Raw genomic sequence first — 16679 nt, 5'->3', positions numbered from 1 at the left:
CTCTGCCATATGCTGGGCCCTGTCCTTGAGGATGCTACAAGGATGGTGAAGGAGACAGGCCTGAACTAAACACAGCGTAGCTCGTAGCTCGACATCTGATTTTACAGAAGACTCCCGGGGGTGAAAACTCCCGGGATGTGCGGGGCGGGGGGTCTGGGGGAAGGTCCTTGGAAAGAAGCCCGTTTGCCAGGAGTGCTGGGGAGCCAGAAGGAGAGGAAAAGATGCGGCTGGAAACAGAGGCCGGGACTCCTTGGCTCTCCGCCTGGATTCTCGGCATCTTCTCCTGACCTACGGGACCTCGGCCCCAGCAGAATCTCTGTCGCGGGACCCCAGTCACATCCGCTCTCTGTCTCTGAGAGGCCAGCCTGGGTGTTCCACATGGCTAGCCCGCTACCTGAGAGACCACCTGCGGGTTGAACCTCCGCCCCCCTGGGCTCGCTCTGGGTTCCGCCCCCTGCCTGCCGTCTGCATTGGGCAGGACCCCCGCCCCGCCCCCTCAGCCCTCAGGACCCCGGCCCCGCCCCGCCCCCGCGGCCCCGCCACTGGGTCCCGGGGGCGGGGCCGCGCGCAGCGGCGTCTCCAAGGCGGGGGGGCGCGAGGCAGGGGGCGGGGCTTCCCCGGTGCGGGCCAATCAGCGCCGCGATCACATCCATGCAAATACGAGCACAATGGAGCGAGCCCATCACTCGCCCCTGCAAGCAAGCTTGAAATGGGCTTTTATCTGAGCAGCAGCCAGGCTGACCAATGACTCTGTGTTTTGGGCCGGCGAAGCCCAATGGCGTAGCAGGGAAGGCGGGCTCGAGCCGGGTTAGGGTGTCCTTGCAGGGTGTCTGAGCTAAACTTCACCAAATAATAGCTGTTTGTATTTTGGCTGCTGCAGGAGCCATTTTAGGTAAGTTCTTCTCTTAACTTTTTATTTTCCTCCCTGGCCTCGGCGGGCGGGCCTTGTCCGCGGGTCCCCGGCCCCGCCCCGCCGGCCGGGCTGGGGTGCCCCTATGAATGAAGCCAGGATGAGGGGCTGCGGCGGCGCCGAGGCCCGACCGGGCCGGGGTCCGAGCGGGGCCGGCGGCGGGCGGCCTGGCGGAGGGCAGGCGGCGGCCTGAGGCCTGAGGCAAGCGGCCAGCCTCCGCCGCGTTCCGCTCCGGCTCACGCTCAGGCCGCGCTCTGGCCGGGCTGCCGTCCTTGGGAGTGCGCCGCCGCGGGCCCCGCGGAGGGGCGGGGGTCCGGGCAGCCCCCGGCCCCGGGCCAGGCGTGCGGGGGCGGGGCGTGCGGAGGGCTCCCCATCCCCCCAACTCCTTGGGGCCGGCCCGAGGAGGGGGACCCCCCCACCTCAGCCAGGTCGGGCAGCGGCTGGGGGTGGCCGCTCTTCCCGCCGCCGTCGCCCCCGCGGAGAAGTTGCTCTATTGCCGTCCTGCGTCTGTTTGCAGGGGTGGAGGAGGGTGGGCTGGTGCCAGGCTGCTGCTCCGGGAGGGGCCGGGGGCCCCGGCGCGTCCTCGGAGCGCGCACCCCCTCCGCCCCCTTCTTACGCGCTAGCGCGCACTCGTCCCGAAAATTGGAACCCTGGAGGTGTCCAGCAACCCCGCAGCCAAGTTTTGTGCATTATTAGATTGCATGTTTGAGCTTACAAAAAAGGAACCTGGCCCCTTCATGGTATTTATTTCCTTCGCTGTTGAGAAGTGACGGAGTCTGTTGCTCCCAAATTTCCAGGGACATGCTTGTCAGATGTGCAGAGGGTTAGCAGCTACTTGGTTTTAAAAAGGACGCTATTAGGAAATCCCCTCACTAGTGAGATAATTGAAATTTGAGTTTGTTTGCAGCTTCAGTTTTATTTGATCCAATTAAAAATGCATAAGCAGACACTTACATTTGTGTACATAAAGTGTTCCTAGTTCCAGTTATGAGTGATGTGACTGTGGTTTCGGTAGTGTGTGATTTAATAAAGCAGTGTAATTCAATTTTGGACCTGTAGGCCCATGTTCTCCAAATTAGGGTTTATGGACTATTAGTAATCTGGCCAAGTTTTCTAGTGAATCCTTGGCATCTTTGGGGCTGTATATGCGCCTTACTCCCCACCCCCTCAACACTGCTTATTTCTGGTGTAGCAGATCCACGAATAGAGAAAATACTCATTGAATTTTTTTTTTAACAATTTTCAGAGTGTCTGCAATATTGACTGAGATTCAATTATTATTTCTTAAATGGTATATAGGAATATCATCCCAGTAGGCTCCAAATTTTGATGTATTTTAAGGGGGTATGCTTGTGACCCTTAGAAAAGTCCAGACAGGGACCACTCTGCTGTGTTCTCGAGACTAATTATGAGCTTTCTTACTGGGGATTTGTACCCATGGTCTGTGCATGGATGCATAGGAGAGTCTCTTGGAAGATCAGTCTGGCAACCTCAAGGAGATAGGTTTTCTAAACTTTATAGCTCTCTGGGAATAGAAGGTTTGAGATCCATGTATGATAACATGATTAAACATGAATCGTCAAGTGAAATGGTTTATGCCAACCAGAACAGGTGGTTGCAGAGAAGCGATGCATGACTGTAACCAAAGGGCTGGGAAAATGTGGAGTGCTGAAGTGATTAATTTTGGATTTCTTTCTGTCCTGGGGCAGACTTCCTAGACGAATTTTAAACTTTTTTCTTGATTAATGGACTATATTAAAAGTTTACCTTTTTTTCCCCCTTTTTTGCTGGCTTTGGAATCTCCTGTATGGTAACTATGATACTGCTCTCTGTAATCTGGCCACGGGCAAAGTAAATCTAGATCTGTTGTGAAATTAGCTCTGTTTCATTGTGGTATCACAGTTTTCCTGGTGCCACATCTTTTATACTGAAACTTTTTTTTTTGCTTTTTTACATTTTATTTTTATAATTTATTATTAGTATAAGTGGAAGTTCTCTGAACTCAGGTTTTACTTCATGCAAATCACATGAGAAATTGAATGGCCAGTTGAAAGTGCAATTGGACGTCACAAGTTAATACTACTACATTTCTGGAAGATCCTTTGGTGGTTAGGTTTTCTGTGTTTATTGATTTACTTTTCTCATAACTATTTCAAATACCAAAGAAAATCTGAAGCAGAATCTTATCTCTTTAGAAATAACATCTCATATGTGATTTTTGCCATTTTGCAAGAAATTAGGCTGCTGGGCAATACTGTGTCTTGGAGATTTCTGCTTTAGAGAAGTTTCAGAGAAGTTTTTCAGTTTTCTTGGATGTATGGCTGCCCCAAGCAGAGCTTGTGGTTATGTCTTCCTGTGTTAAACCATGAGGAAAAAGGGATCCACAACTTCAGGCTTGATTCTCATCGCAGGGGTCTGTGTTTTTCAGCTTTCATGGGAAGACTTTGTATTGGTAATGACCAAATGGAGTCACATATGGATTCATGTTCTGAACCCTTTTGAACAGGTTTTGGGATTCAAGGATTCTGCTTGCATAAATATCTTTGGTATATGACAGTGACAGTATTTAGGACAATGACAGTATGTAAATCAACTGAGGATACTATTTTTTTTGGCTTTGCCTGCGGCATGCAGAAGTTCCTAGGCCGTGACCCTGACCTGAGCCATAGCAGTGACAACAATGGATCCTTAAGGGCTAGGCCACCAGGGAAGGCCAGATTGTAGTTGATTTACAATGATGCATTAGTTTCAGGTATATAGTAAAATGATTCAGTTATACATACACATATATATGTATATACATATACTTTTGTGTATATGTGTGTGTGTGTGTGTGTATATATATATATATATATACTCGTGTGTGTGTATGTGTATATATATATATATAGTTTTTCAGATTCTTTTCCATTATAGGCTATTATAAGATATTGACTATCATTCCATGTGCTATACAGTAGGTCCTTGTTGTTTTTTATGTAGTAGTGTGTATCTCTTAATCCCAAACTCCTGATTTAGCCCTCTCCCTGAAAACTTGTTTTTTAAAATAAATATTTAGTAGTTATACTTCCATCCCTCATTCAAAGTCTAATTCAGGTGAAAAGATATGGTGGATTTCATGGGACTGCCTGTACTCTCCTGAATCAGGTTATTACTATATTGAAAACTCTTTGAAATGCATAAAATAATAGCTAGAGCTTAGATATCTGTTCCCTGGAGAACATTTTTGCTTTTGTAACAGAGTATGACAGACTTGTGAGGGAAGCTAAAAGAACTCGCATCGAATACCTGATATATGTCCAGCACTTAGCTAGGCGCTGGGACTGCAGAGGTGAGAAAAAAATACCCCTGTTTTCTTAGCCATCCATGATCTTCTTGGGCTGCAACTCAATGAAATAAAGTAACTTGTTCAAGGCCATAAATCTGGTACACTTTAGAGTCAGAATTTGAACCCCAACCATCTGGATCCAAAGCACTTATTCTTTTCACCCACAGCACTACAAAATTTTCTTAAAAAGCTGGAGCATGCTGTCAGTTTTTATGGTATAATGCTGGATTAACTAGCATAGTTTGCCTAAGTTCTATAAATCTGTCCATTTTTACTCCCACTTCAAGAATTTGTCACTGAAGAGGCAAACTGGAATACACTGAGGCTACCCTTTCCCCTCCTCGTCTCCACAGTGTAGGAGAGGGCTTCCTGGGCATTTAAGAGTTCAGGGTTATGGAGTTCCCGTCCTTGGCACAGCAGAAACGAATCTGACTAGGAACCATGAGGTTTCGGGTTCGATCCCTCGCCTTGCTCAGTGGGTTAAGGATCTGGTGTTGGTGTGATCTGTGATTTAGGCCGCAGATGCGGCTCAGACGTGATGTCGTTATGGCTGTGGTGTAGGCCGGCATCTACAACTCTGATTCGACCCCTAGCCTGGGAACCTCCGCCACCAGTGCAGCCCTAAAAAGACAAAAAGACAGACAGACAGACAGACAGACACACACACACACACACACACACACACACACACACACACACACACACACACACACACACACACACACACAGTTCAGGGTTAGCCCAATAATGGTAATAACCATGAAGTGCAGAGGGAGAAAGCAGTCAGATTTTCCTTGCCAAAATGTTCTTCTCTAGTTCATTTTGTGGAAGCTTTGATACCCTCATGAGAAATTCTGTCACTTCCAAAAAAGTCCTGAAGGTAGTAAACTGCAGTTGTTTTAAAATATCACTTTTCCCATTTCTGAACCAAATTATTTGCATAAAATCCAGAGAAAAATGGTAAGTTTTGCTTGTGGTTCCTGTATTAGTTGGTTTTTCTAGTTTGTAGTAGTGATTCTTTTTTTTTTTTTTTTTTGTCTTTCTGTCTTTTCTAGGGTCACTACCGCAGCATATGGAGGTTCCCAGGCTAGGAGTCTAATCGGAGCTGTAGCCACTGGCCTGAGCCAGAGCCACAGCAGTGCGGGATCCGAGCCGTATCTGCGACCTACACCACAGCTCACGGCAACACCGGGTTGTTAACCCACTGAGCAAGGCCAGGGATTGCACCCGCAACCTCATGGTTCCTAGTCAGATTCGTTAACCACTGTGCCATGACGGGAACTCCATAATAGTGATTCTTTATATCCTCCTACTTTTATTCTTTATGTCATTTGCCATCTTTGAGACTTTTAGCATCTTTGATAATGTATATGACATTAAATAGCTCATATTTTGAGGAATTTTTTAAAAAATTGATGAACTTTTTTTTTAATAGTCATAATGAAGGACAAACTTTTTAGCATAGAAAAAAAACCTCATTATTCAATAGATTTCCATGGTGCTTTTTATTCACTAGCTATTTCAGAAGAGCTTAACATACTAAGACAGTGTTTGAAAATTTCAGGAAAACCAAGAAGTAGAATTTTAAGATAACTTTAGGACGTGAATCCAAACATTTACATATTTGAATTTTATAAAAGAACAGAGAGTTTTCTATTATTCTCCTTTTCTACTTCTTTATAGAAGGTTCTCATAGGGAGTTTTCACTGATCTAATTTTATGCGTCAAATATAGTATCAGTAAAATTTTAATATATTTTGGATTTTCTTGTATACTATGTGACCAAGGCATTTTATTTTTGGAATTTTAAATTCTAAGATCATCTCTCTGTAAAAGGTCAGGCTTCAGATTAAACGAAGGTCTGGCTTTGGTAACATTGACCTTCAGTGCCTACCTGTTTAGGTAATGCTTGGTATCCTGGGATTCACGGACACTTTAGCTTGTCTGTGAATTCCCCAAAATAGTATGTAAAATATTGTTTGTGTGTATATTTTTATGGGAAGCAAATCTATTTCTTTTTATGATTCTTAAAGGACTCTGACTCCACCTTCCTTCTCCCTCCCCATCCCTTCCCAACCACAGGCACAAATATTAAGGATCATTGATTTAGGTTATCACAAAACAGTTGTTTTGTTTGAGCAAAATCTTTTGCCTAGAGGCTGACTTCTTTGGGCTTTTTGGCCTTTAGCAGTTCCTGCAATCTCAGTCTGGATCAGTTGGCCTGGGCTGGGTCCCTCAGGGCAGCATCCAGGCAAGGGTTACCCCCAGAATTCTTCTGCCTGATTTATTCTTGGGAAGCTGCTCCGTGCTTTTGCCTCTGCAGCCTGATAAGAGGACAATTGAAAGACAGTCTTGGAAGGTCCTGGGTTCTTGGCCTCAACCATCTGCCTCTGCAGATGGGCCCTGGGGGGTGGGGGTGGTGGTGGGAGGGTGGCCCTGGCAAAAGCTCCTGATAGTTTCTTGCTTTGAACTCTACTTCTTAATCATTCTGTTAGTGCTTCATTCAGTGCGTTCAGAGGAGTAGAGTTTTCTGACGCTGTAAGCAGAACAATTAAAAATACTCTCCATTTTTATAATCCTGGGACTTTGTATGAGATATACCTTGTAACTTTTCCGTTAATGTTGTTAATTTTAAGTGGAATTTTCTTAAAAAATATCTAGTTAAGCTTATAACCTTATTTTATACTGAACATGCATATATGTCAAGTTCTATTAAACTAGATGTTACTATAGGGGAAAGGATCGCATATTAAAGTTCTCAGGCTTTTATAATTTATTTAAGTAATAAACAAACTGGTAAAACAAAATGATAGAGCAGTAAGAAAATTCTAGGATTAGTCTTTAAGCAGCAGCTGAACTTGAAGTTATCCTGGACATTTGCTCATAGAAGTCCATTTGTTGGGTCAGACCAGAAGTTGAGTAGAAGAAAAATCAGTTTCTTTGGTTTGATAATATGTGGATTGAGGAAGACACCTAAGCTTTAGGTAGTTTGGTGAAGGGCATTGAGTCCTATAAGGGGATTCTGTCTGATGTGTTCCTTTCCTGAGTGTACAGGAGTAAAGAAATGTACTTGGACAGTTTACTTTGGGTTCAAGGAAACCATCAGTATACTTAAGAAATCCTTTGAAGGATTGTGTTTGGTAAGGTAGGTCCAGATCATAGATGTCATTTACTCAAAAGAAATTTTATGTAACTTAACACTGAGATTTCATTAATGTTCATTGTGTATTTTGGCTTACCGACTCTTGTGATGTTAGCAGTCTGAGTTTAACCATGGGTTAGCATGAGCAAGTCAAGCTGTCATCCTTGTTGACCATGTGACAGATTCGGATCACATTATAACCTGTTAGGTTGTTTCTTTGAGCAAACCTTATGTAGTACTGTTTTAAGGGTCTTGGGGTGGGGGTTGGGTTCTGCATAATGCAAATAATGTTTTTTGCCTTAAGTTGTAAAAATAGACTGAGGAAATGGTAGAAAGAGATCATTAATGACCAGCTCCAAAAAGATAATTGTAAAAATGTAAAATAAGCGCTTTTAGATCAGGGCTACTCAAACTTAGTCTGTGGATCTGTGCGGGTCTGTGAGTTTTTTATTACCTGTCTGTGACTAGTTAAGTTCAAAACTTGAAAGAAAGTAATTAGCTGCTTTTACAGTATTTTTTTAGAAAAATGACTTGTCTGTTGAACCTGTTAATGAAAAATAGAAGTTTATGCTGTAGTCCTTGTTTAAAATATTTTCCCCTGGTAATTAATGTTTCTAGTATTTTATAAAAGTATTGGTCAATAATGGATTAGTGAAAAAAAAAAAGCTAGTTCTTTACCATAGAGAGTACAACTCCAGATGATGGGCAGTATCAGCATTATCTTGGAGTGTATTAGAATTGCAGATTTTTGGCCTCATTCCAGACCACTGAAATAAAATAACCTGGGATGGAGACCCACTAATCTGTGTTATAACAAGCTATCCTGATGTTTTTGTGTATCTTTAAATTTGAGGAACATTGTTCTAGATCAGCACTTTCCAGTAGAAAATGTCCTGTATCTGTGCAGGACCTAGTAGTCACGAATGGCTTTTGAAGCTCCTAAAAGGTGGCCAGTATGACTAAGGAACAGAATTTATATTTTTATTTAATATTAGTTAATTTAAGTTTAAATCATCATATGGCTAGTGGCACTGGCATTTGACAGCACAACTCTAGACCCTTTAACACCCCCTGCCACCCTTCCCTCCCCTCCCCCCTGCTTTGGGGGAAATAGTGGATTTTTCCCCCCTTCTTCGTTTAGAAGGAAAAATACAATATGGAACAAGACTGTCCTTTAGCCTAAAGAGAAACTAAACAATAAAGTTTGGTACTGTTTTTTCTGTTTATATTTACCTATTTATTTTTATCTAAAAGTTTATTTGATATTAATAGTCAGATCAGAAATAAATTTCAATATGTATCTTGTAATGTTTTGCAAACAGAAAGGTAAGTGTTCCAGTGAAGCCTTGTGACCTTTTATGCATGTGACTAACATGCATGTCTTTCTACATGATTTCTGACGCTTTTTTCTTTCATATACAGGTTTCATACAGGCAGCTTTTAGGTGCAGTACTTAATTCTCAGTATAAAACATTGGGTATTGAGGGTTCACATTACTTTAGTTAATGGAGATTTTTCCTATGTAAAGTATTTCTGGTTTATCAGCTTACTTAGAGGATGTAGATGTTTTTTCAATTTATAAAGGTAATCTTTGTTGTTGGTTTTTGTTTGTTTGTCTGTTGGTTTGCTTTTTAGGGCCACACCCACGGCATATGGAGGTTCCAGGCTAGGGGTCCAATTGGAGGTAGAGCTCCTGGCCTACACCACAGCTCACGGCAACGCCGGATCCTTAACCCATGGAGCGAGGCTAGGGATCAAACCCTAAACCTTATGATTCCTAGTCAGATTCGTTTCCACTGCACCACAATGGGAACTCCTAATCTTTGTTTTTAATAATATTCTCCAAAGCTCCCTTGAAAGATTGAGCCTTATCCTTTGTCCCCTTCCAATATATTTGAAACTTGATTTGTTAAAAGCAAGGATTTCTTGGAGTTCCCTTGTGGTGCAGTGGGTTAAGGATCCAGAATTGCTGTAGCCGTGGCACAAGTTGCAGGAAGTTCCTGGCCTGGGAACTTCCATATGCCAAGGGTGTGGCCAAATAAAAGGATTTCTTTTGCTCATTCAGGGGGTATGTTCTTCCCTGCCTTCAGCCCCATCTACTTGTATTTCAAATTTTAAACTGCTTAAAATCATGGATAGCATCGATTCTAATATATTGATTAATATCCACTGCAGAATTGGGGGGTTTTGTTTGTTTATTTGGTTTTGTTTTTTTGGCCGTGCCCTTGGTATGTGGAAGTTCCCAGGCCAGGGCCTGAACCCTCGCCAGAGCAGTGATCAAAGCTGCTGCAATGACAATGCCAGATCCTTAACCTGCAGCACCACAAAGGAACTCCTGGAGACTGTTTTATGGTTGACAGGTGGAAGGAAACATGGCTGTAGAAGTAAATGAAGATCTACATGTAGAATCATAGCGTTTTTTTTTTTTTGGCGTGTGAAAGTTCCCAGGCTAGGGATGGAACCTGCACTATAGTAGTGACAATGCCAGATCCTTAACCTGCTGAGCCACCAGGGAATTCCAAGAATCATAGTTTTTTAAAAATGCTTTCTGGATGTAATAAAATGGATCTTTCTAATCATACTGTAATTTTATTAAATTTATTCGCCAAGTTTTAGGTTTTCAAGCAGGAGATTGTTAGTCATTTAGCAGTGACTCTTGAAGCATAAAAGACAATAAGAAGTGTCTCATATGCTTTATACAGTCGTAGATTTTAGAATCAGAAGGGTTCTTAAAGATCACCGATAGAGCTGCAGGAATAGCAAAATTATTGATGCAGCAGTATCTCTTGCTTTGATATGGTGTGACTTAATGCTGTATTTTTCCATTGGTGTCCATTAAAAAGCATCACTGTTTTCCCTTTAATTTTGTTGTGGGAGACAGTCTTTCACTGTCAGTTAGGGTGAAGATAATATGGAAGGTTGTCTGGGCAGGGGCTTCTGTTTAGCTGAGACACAAGTATCACTGATTGGGGGAGCTTAACATTTTGTAACATTCAGCTTTGGGCTCTTTTATTTGACCATCAAAGGATTTCAAGTTCTTGATCTCTAGGCACACATTTGAATTACTGCTTTGGGGTCTTAAGGAATTGGAAAACCCTGTCTTTTGGAATTGAGATCTGGTAGTTGGCAGATCCCAAGCCTAGAATTTTCGGGGGTTTGATGCTGTTCTCATCACTGGCACTGATTTGCAGAGCTACAGCTGGAATATTGTATGAGAAGTTACTAAAAGCCTTTTTTCATAAGCCACGCCCAAATACCAGCCTCCTTGTTTACACTTAATAGTTGGTCACCTGTCCATCCTTATCTGCTACATTAGACATTTCATGCTAGCAGGGCTCTCCCTGGGTGCTCCTGACTTTCTTCCATGTTCAGTCTTGAGCTAGAAGCTAAGCTGCCAGCATATCTGTTGTTGTAGCAATTATTTTGAGTTTAAGATTATTTTTTTTTCTTTTTTTTAGGGCCACACCTGTGGCATATGGAGGTTGCCAGGCTAGGGGTTGAATCGGAGCTACAGCTGCTGGCCTACACCATAGCTCATGGCAACGCAGGATCCCTAACCCACTGAACAAGGCCAGGGATCCAACCTGCATACTCATGGATACTAGTCAGGTTTGTTTCTCCTGAGCCACGACGAGAAATCCTCTAGTTTAAGATTTAAGGGTTATCAAGTCTCACACAGTTCAGCACCTTAACTAAATTCTTCTAAACCAGAGCCTCTTTCTGACTTCTCCGGATTGGGGAAGAGAAGAGTTGGAAGGGAATTCAGGGGCTGTCTAGTGTAATATTGTCATCTTACGGATGATGGAACAGAGTCCTTCCTAGTCCTGTCTAGTCACATATTTTGTTAGGCCACAGAGCTGGTCTTTGGTCAAGTTATGATTAGAATTCATTTCTCACTTCATTAAATAGGACTTGCTCCCTAACTCTGATTGTCAGGGTCCTAAAAACCCACATGGGAGACATTCCCTTAAGAACTTATGGGGAGGAGTTCCCGTCGTGGCTCAGTGGTTAATGAATCTGACTAGGAACCGTGAGGTTGCGGGCTCGATCCTTGGCCTTGCTCAGTGGGTTGAGTATCCTGTGTTGCTGTGGCTGTGGTGTAGGCTGGCGGCTATAGCTCCGATTCGACCACTAGCCTGGGAACCTCCATATGCCATGGGAGTGGCCCAAGAAATGGCAAACAAACAAACAAAAAAAGAACTTATGGGGAAGACGTGCTCTGAGATTAGAAGTGAATTTGTGAAAGGCTGCATAATTTTTTTTCATGTTTTCTGAAATAAAGATATTATCAATGAAATTTTACATGTCTAAAAGGGGGTAAGAATGAGTGGTACTATTTTGGTAACTCTAATTTACTATGTCTTGTTTACTAGAAACATTTTGGCATGTCCTTCCCTGATATCAGAGTAAAAGCCTTGTGGTACTATTTTGGTAACTCTTGTTTACTATTTTTTGCTTACTAGAAACTTTTTGGCATGTCCCTCCATTATATCATGGTGAGATGCTTGTAAATTCACCTTTTCTTTATTGCAAATAATGTGCACGAGAAGTTGTTTTCACAGCTTTATGACTTAGGGTTATTTGAATAAGTTTTTCCCAAACCTCTTAATATTCATGATAATAAACAGCAGCTACCAGTCATTGAGTGCTTACTGTGTGCCAGGTATGGTGGCGGGTTCTTTCATAGTGTGGTGATGGTTACAGCTGTTTGTATATATTCTGGTTCTCTTTCTTTTGGGTACATGGTACAACTGCACTTCACCTTAAAGTTGAGCATGGCTCTGTGACTTGCTTTGGATACTGACATTTGACTACTGGAAGTGATGTGAGCCACTTCTAGGCAGATAACTTTTTTTTTTTTTTTTTCCTGAAAGCAATCTGCAGTGGTTACATAGTGTAAGCAAGTGAGCCCATGCTTTAAACCACCAAGGTGGGTTTTTTTTGGTCCTTTTTTTGCTTTTTAGGGCTGTACCCGAGGCATGTGGAGGTTCCTAGGCTAGGAGTCGAATCCGAGCTATAGCTGCTGGCCTACACCACAGCCACAGCAATGTCAGATCCCAGCCGCATCTGTGACCTGCACCACAGCTCACAGCAAAGCCAGATCCTTAACCCACGGAGCGAGGCCAGGGATGGAACCCGCATCCTCATGGATACTAGTCACATTCATTTCTGCTGAGCCACAATGGGAACTCCATAAACTGCTGAGTTTTTTAAAGAGGAATTTTAACTACAGCATAACCAAACCCATCCTGATGAATATACATGGATTATTATCCTTGATCATCATGGCTAAGTTCTGGTATTAGCCCATATTACAGTTAAGGAAACAGGCAAAGGAATTAAGTTGTCTGTAATTGCAATGCTAATAACCTAGGCAGTTTGAGCCCCATATTCTTAAGCAGTGTAGTTTGTTGCCATTCTCTCTGTTGTACCATCTCATTACTGACTGTGTATAGAATGCGGCTCTGTCCATGATAACTTCATGATAAAGCTTATGTTTACCCCTCTGTTCTGTCCCTTCTTACAGATACTCCTGAAGTTTTAGATCCAAGGGTGACTCTCTCTCTCTCTCTCTTTTTTTTTGGCAGTACTCATGGTACTTGGAAGTTCCCAAGCCACTCAGTGACAATGCCAGATACTTAACCTGCTGCACCACATGGGAACTCCCTAAGGGTAGGTGTCTCTTAGCAGCATTTATCCTTTCCAGTGTTGTGCTGCAGAATCCTCCGTTCCTTTTCTGTCATCTGTTCTCTACTTTTACTGCCTTCTGAAATTGTCTTTCATATGATGAGGATAGTTTTTTGCTGTAAATATCTTCACATCTCTAATATTTTTGAAGTAAATTTCTCAGAAGGCCACATTTAGCTTTATGAATAGGAGGCTGTCCCGCAGCTGTAAAGACACTACAGCATAGTGGTTAGTTAAGTGCATGAATGCTGCAACCAGACCACTGGGTTTGAATCCTAGCCCGGCCGCTCAATGGCTGTGTGAACCTATCTGTGTCTCAGTTTCCTTATCTGTAAAATGCAGATAATACCTTCTCATAGGGTTGTTTTGAGGATTAAATGAGTTAATTTATGTAATGCCTTGGGACAATACCTGGCACATCGTAACCATGATTTAAATGTTAGATATTATAATTACAAAGAATCAGGTATCAGAGGACCAAGGTGAATGGAGGTACGTCATTACTGGTCTTTCTGAGGTTAATATTAAGATATCAAAGATTTAATACCACCTGTAATTTTTCCTGTTATTCAGTAGGGATTACTGAGCAACTCTATAAGGCACGGTGCTCTGTGAGGGATGGAGGGAATGACCTAGAGCTTGCCCTCAAGGAACTTCGAATAGGAAGGGGAGATAAGATATACATAAATACCTCTACACAGATGATTGTACTATTATGAGGTAGCCCATAAAAAGTGTCCCATCACAAGAAAGATAAAGGGCTTTGGGAGTTCAGAAAAAGGAGGATGGGGAGTCAGAGAAGTCTTTGAGTCAGACTGGGCATGCATTGGGGTCGGAAGGAAAGGCAGGGCTTGGATATGTGGAGACTGGGTGAGGCAGGGAGCCGGTTTCCAGGTGTAAGGAAAGATCAGATCAGAGGCCGTCATGAATATGCTTGTGTTGAACATTCACTCTGTCCTCGGCACTGATGTAAACTCGGGGGATGCAGCAGTAAGCAAAATCAAGTTCCTGCTCATGGAGCGTATGTTCTAGAGGTTATTTGAGTATGCAGAACTGTAGAGTATCAAGTGATGATGAGGACTAAGAAGAAAAATAAAGCAGGATAAGGAGACAGAGAATAGATTTATATCACTAACAAAAGCATGATTAATTTCTAATTTTTTTTAAGGTCTCTCTTGAGGAAACCCAAGGCAGAGCTAAATGGCTTTTCCTGTGCAATGGGCCCTATCTGTGCTGTTTTCCTTATCCCTAGTTCCCTGCCCCTTGCTGTTGACCTGGGTAGATGTTTTCCTTCCTTTGAAATTTGAGAATAAGTCCCAGTGTCTTCAGGCGGCCTCCCCCTCTATATATGCCAGAAGCATGCTCTTTCCCACAAGTATGTGATGCCTGTTTATTTAGTAAACAGTTATTGAACTTTCATTTGGTTTTAGCCATTCCTGGACACTGGGAACTTGAAGGTAAATGCGCTTGGTCTCTGCCCTTGAGAAATGCCCAGTCTGTCGGAAGAGAGACATGTAAACTGCTGCTACCAACGTGATAAATGTCAAATCAGAGCTATGTCCAAAGTTGTGTTAGAAAGAAAGAAGAGGGAGTAACCATCTAGGAGGAGAGTTGGTGAGGGCTTTTGAAAGGAAGGAAATTGTAAATTGGTTCTTGAAAATTGATTTGGAGTTGAGTAATCAGAGACTTGATTGGTGTCTGATTTGGAGAGCCTTTTTTGGTTTGTTTTGGCCGCACCCACGGCATTGGAGAGCCTTTTAGGCATAGGAAGTAAGTATCCTGTGGGAACCGAGGCAAATGGTTAGCTCACTGTGGCTGGAGTGTGGAGGAGAACCAAGTTGGGTGGATGATAGAGCTGGAGGAGTAGGTTGGAGACGTTGAAAGGAGTTAGGATTTGTGTTGGCAGTGAGGACGCATCTGGGGTTTTAATGCAGGAGAATGTGTTGTATTCTCACTTGGTAGCAGTGATTGGCTTATAACAGTGTGTTCAAACTTCGCTACATATTAGAATTACCTGGAAAGCTTTAAAAACGCCAATGCCCAGGTTGCGCACCATAAAATCAGATTGTCTGAGAGAGAGACCCAGGTGTTGGATTTTTCATAGCTTCTCAAGTCTGAGTAGCAGTGGTTTGGAGAGGCTCGACAACAGATTAATATTAGAATCATGAGCCTGTTGCAGTGGCCTAAGAAGGAGATAAGTCTTTGAATTGAGGCATTGGGAGCAGGGATAAGGGAAGATAGAGTCAACCATTGTTGTTTTTCCTCAATTTTCTGTATGTCTGTCTTCTCCAATAAAGCTGTGGCCCTGTGAGTCAAGGTCCAGTGTTTGTACTTTGAATTCCTCCTAAAGGTTTGTGGGTAGTAGGTTCTCAATAAATGTTTGCCATGATTAAGGTTAGTTTTCTTTTGTTCAAGTACTCGTAGTAATTCCTTTGGGGTGAGAGTGGATAGAGATGAAACATTTTGGTCAGTTTCACTTCCTTGTAATTCCAGTTAAAGATTTAGGAAATTACAATCCAGTGTTTAAAACAATGTCTGGATATGACATTGGTTTATCTGGACTGTCTCTCAGCCCAGTTAAGTTTACCTTTAACTCCTTTTTTTTGGCCACACCTGCGACATGTGGAAGTTGGGGTGAGGTATCAAACCCAAGCATAGTTGCAGCCTGTGCCACAGCTGTGGCAACACCAGATTCTTTTTTTTTTTTTTTGTCCTTTTGCTTTTTCTAGGGCCACTCACATGGCATGTGGAGATTCCCAGGCTAAGGGTCGAATCGGAGCTGTAGCTGATGGCCTACGCCACAGCCACAGCAACTTGGGACCTGAGCGTCTTCAACCTACACCACAGCTCATGGCAACGCCGGATTGTTAACCCACTGAGCAAGGCCAGGGATCGAACCCGCGACCTCATGGTTCCTGGTCGGATTCGTTAACCACTGCGCCATAACAGGAACTCCGCAACACCAGATTCTTAACCCACTGTGCCACAAGGGGAATTCCTTGCCTTTAATTCTTGGCATTTGTGTAAAACCCATTGGTGTTAATATACCCTGTAAAATAAAGAATCTAGAGTGCCTAGATTCTTAAAGTATTTTTAAGGTTTACCTTCTACAGCAACAGAACCTACAGGCTGTTAATCTGTGTAGTAACTCAGGAATTTATCAGTGTGGTATAGAAACAGACTTGGTTTGTGCACTTGAAATAATTTCTCTTACCAAATACATGTATTTGTATACAGGGATAGTATTTTAAAATGTTTTTCAGCGTTTTTGTGTTAAATTTTCATTCTCTATTCTAATGGAAGGGAGTTGGAACATACAGAAATTAAGAACTTTAAAAATGTTCTGGAGTTCCCGTTGTGGCTCAGCAGGTTAAGAACCCGACATAGTGTCTGTGAGGATGCGGGTTCAATCCCTGGTCTTGCTCAGTGGGTTTAGGATCTGGCGTTGCCACAAGCTGCAGATGTGGCTCACCTCTGGTGTGGCTGTGGTGTAGGCCAGCAGCTGCAGCTCTGATTCGACCCCTCTCCCGGGAACTTCGATATGCCACGGGCGCAGCCCTAAAAAGAAAAGAGAGGAAAAAAAACTTTTAAAATGTTTGATGCCATTTTGT

The 16679-nt window shown here is 42.9% G+C and overlaps 1 protein-coding gene across 5 annotated transcripts in view; it reads left to right on the top strand.

Annotated features, from left to right (window-relative positions):
* CHD6 (chromodomain helicase DNA binding protein 6) overlaps positions 797 to 16679 on the top strand; it is a 217417-nt gene continuing 201534 nt past the window's right edge. For all 5 annotated transcript variants that reach the window (XM_021077871.1, XM_021077869.1, XM_021077870.1 and 2 more), the window contains exon 1: positions 797 to 892. The gene's annotated coding sequence lies outside the window, so the exon portion shown is untranslated. The remainder of the gene's footprint in view (positions 893 to 16679) is intronic.

The sequence above is a fragment of the Sus scrofa genome, chromosome 17 (assembly GCF_000003025.6).
Source record: "Sus scrofa isolate TJ Tabasco breed Duroc chromosome 17, Sscrofa11.1, whole genome shotgun sequence".
Classification (NCBI taxonomy): Eukaryota; Metazoa; Chordata; class Mammalia; order Artiodactyla; family Suidae; genus Sus; species Sus scrofa.
This window is presented reverse-complemented; position numbering and strand designations above follow the sequence as displayed.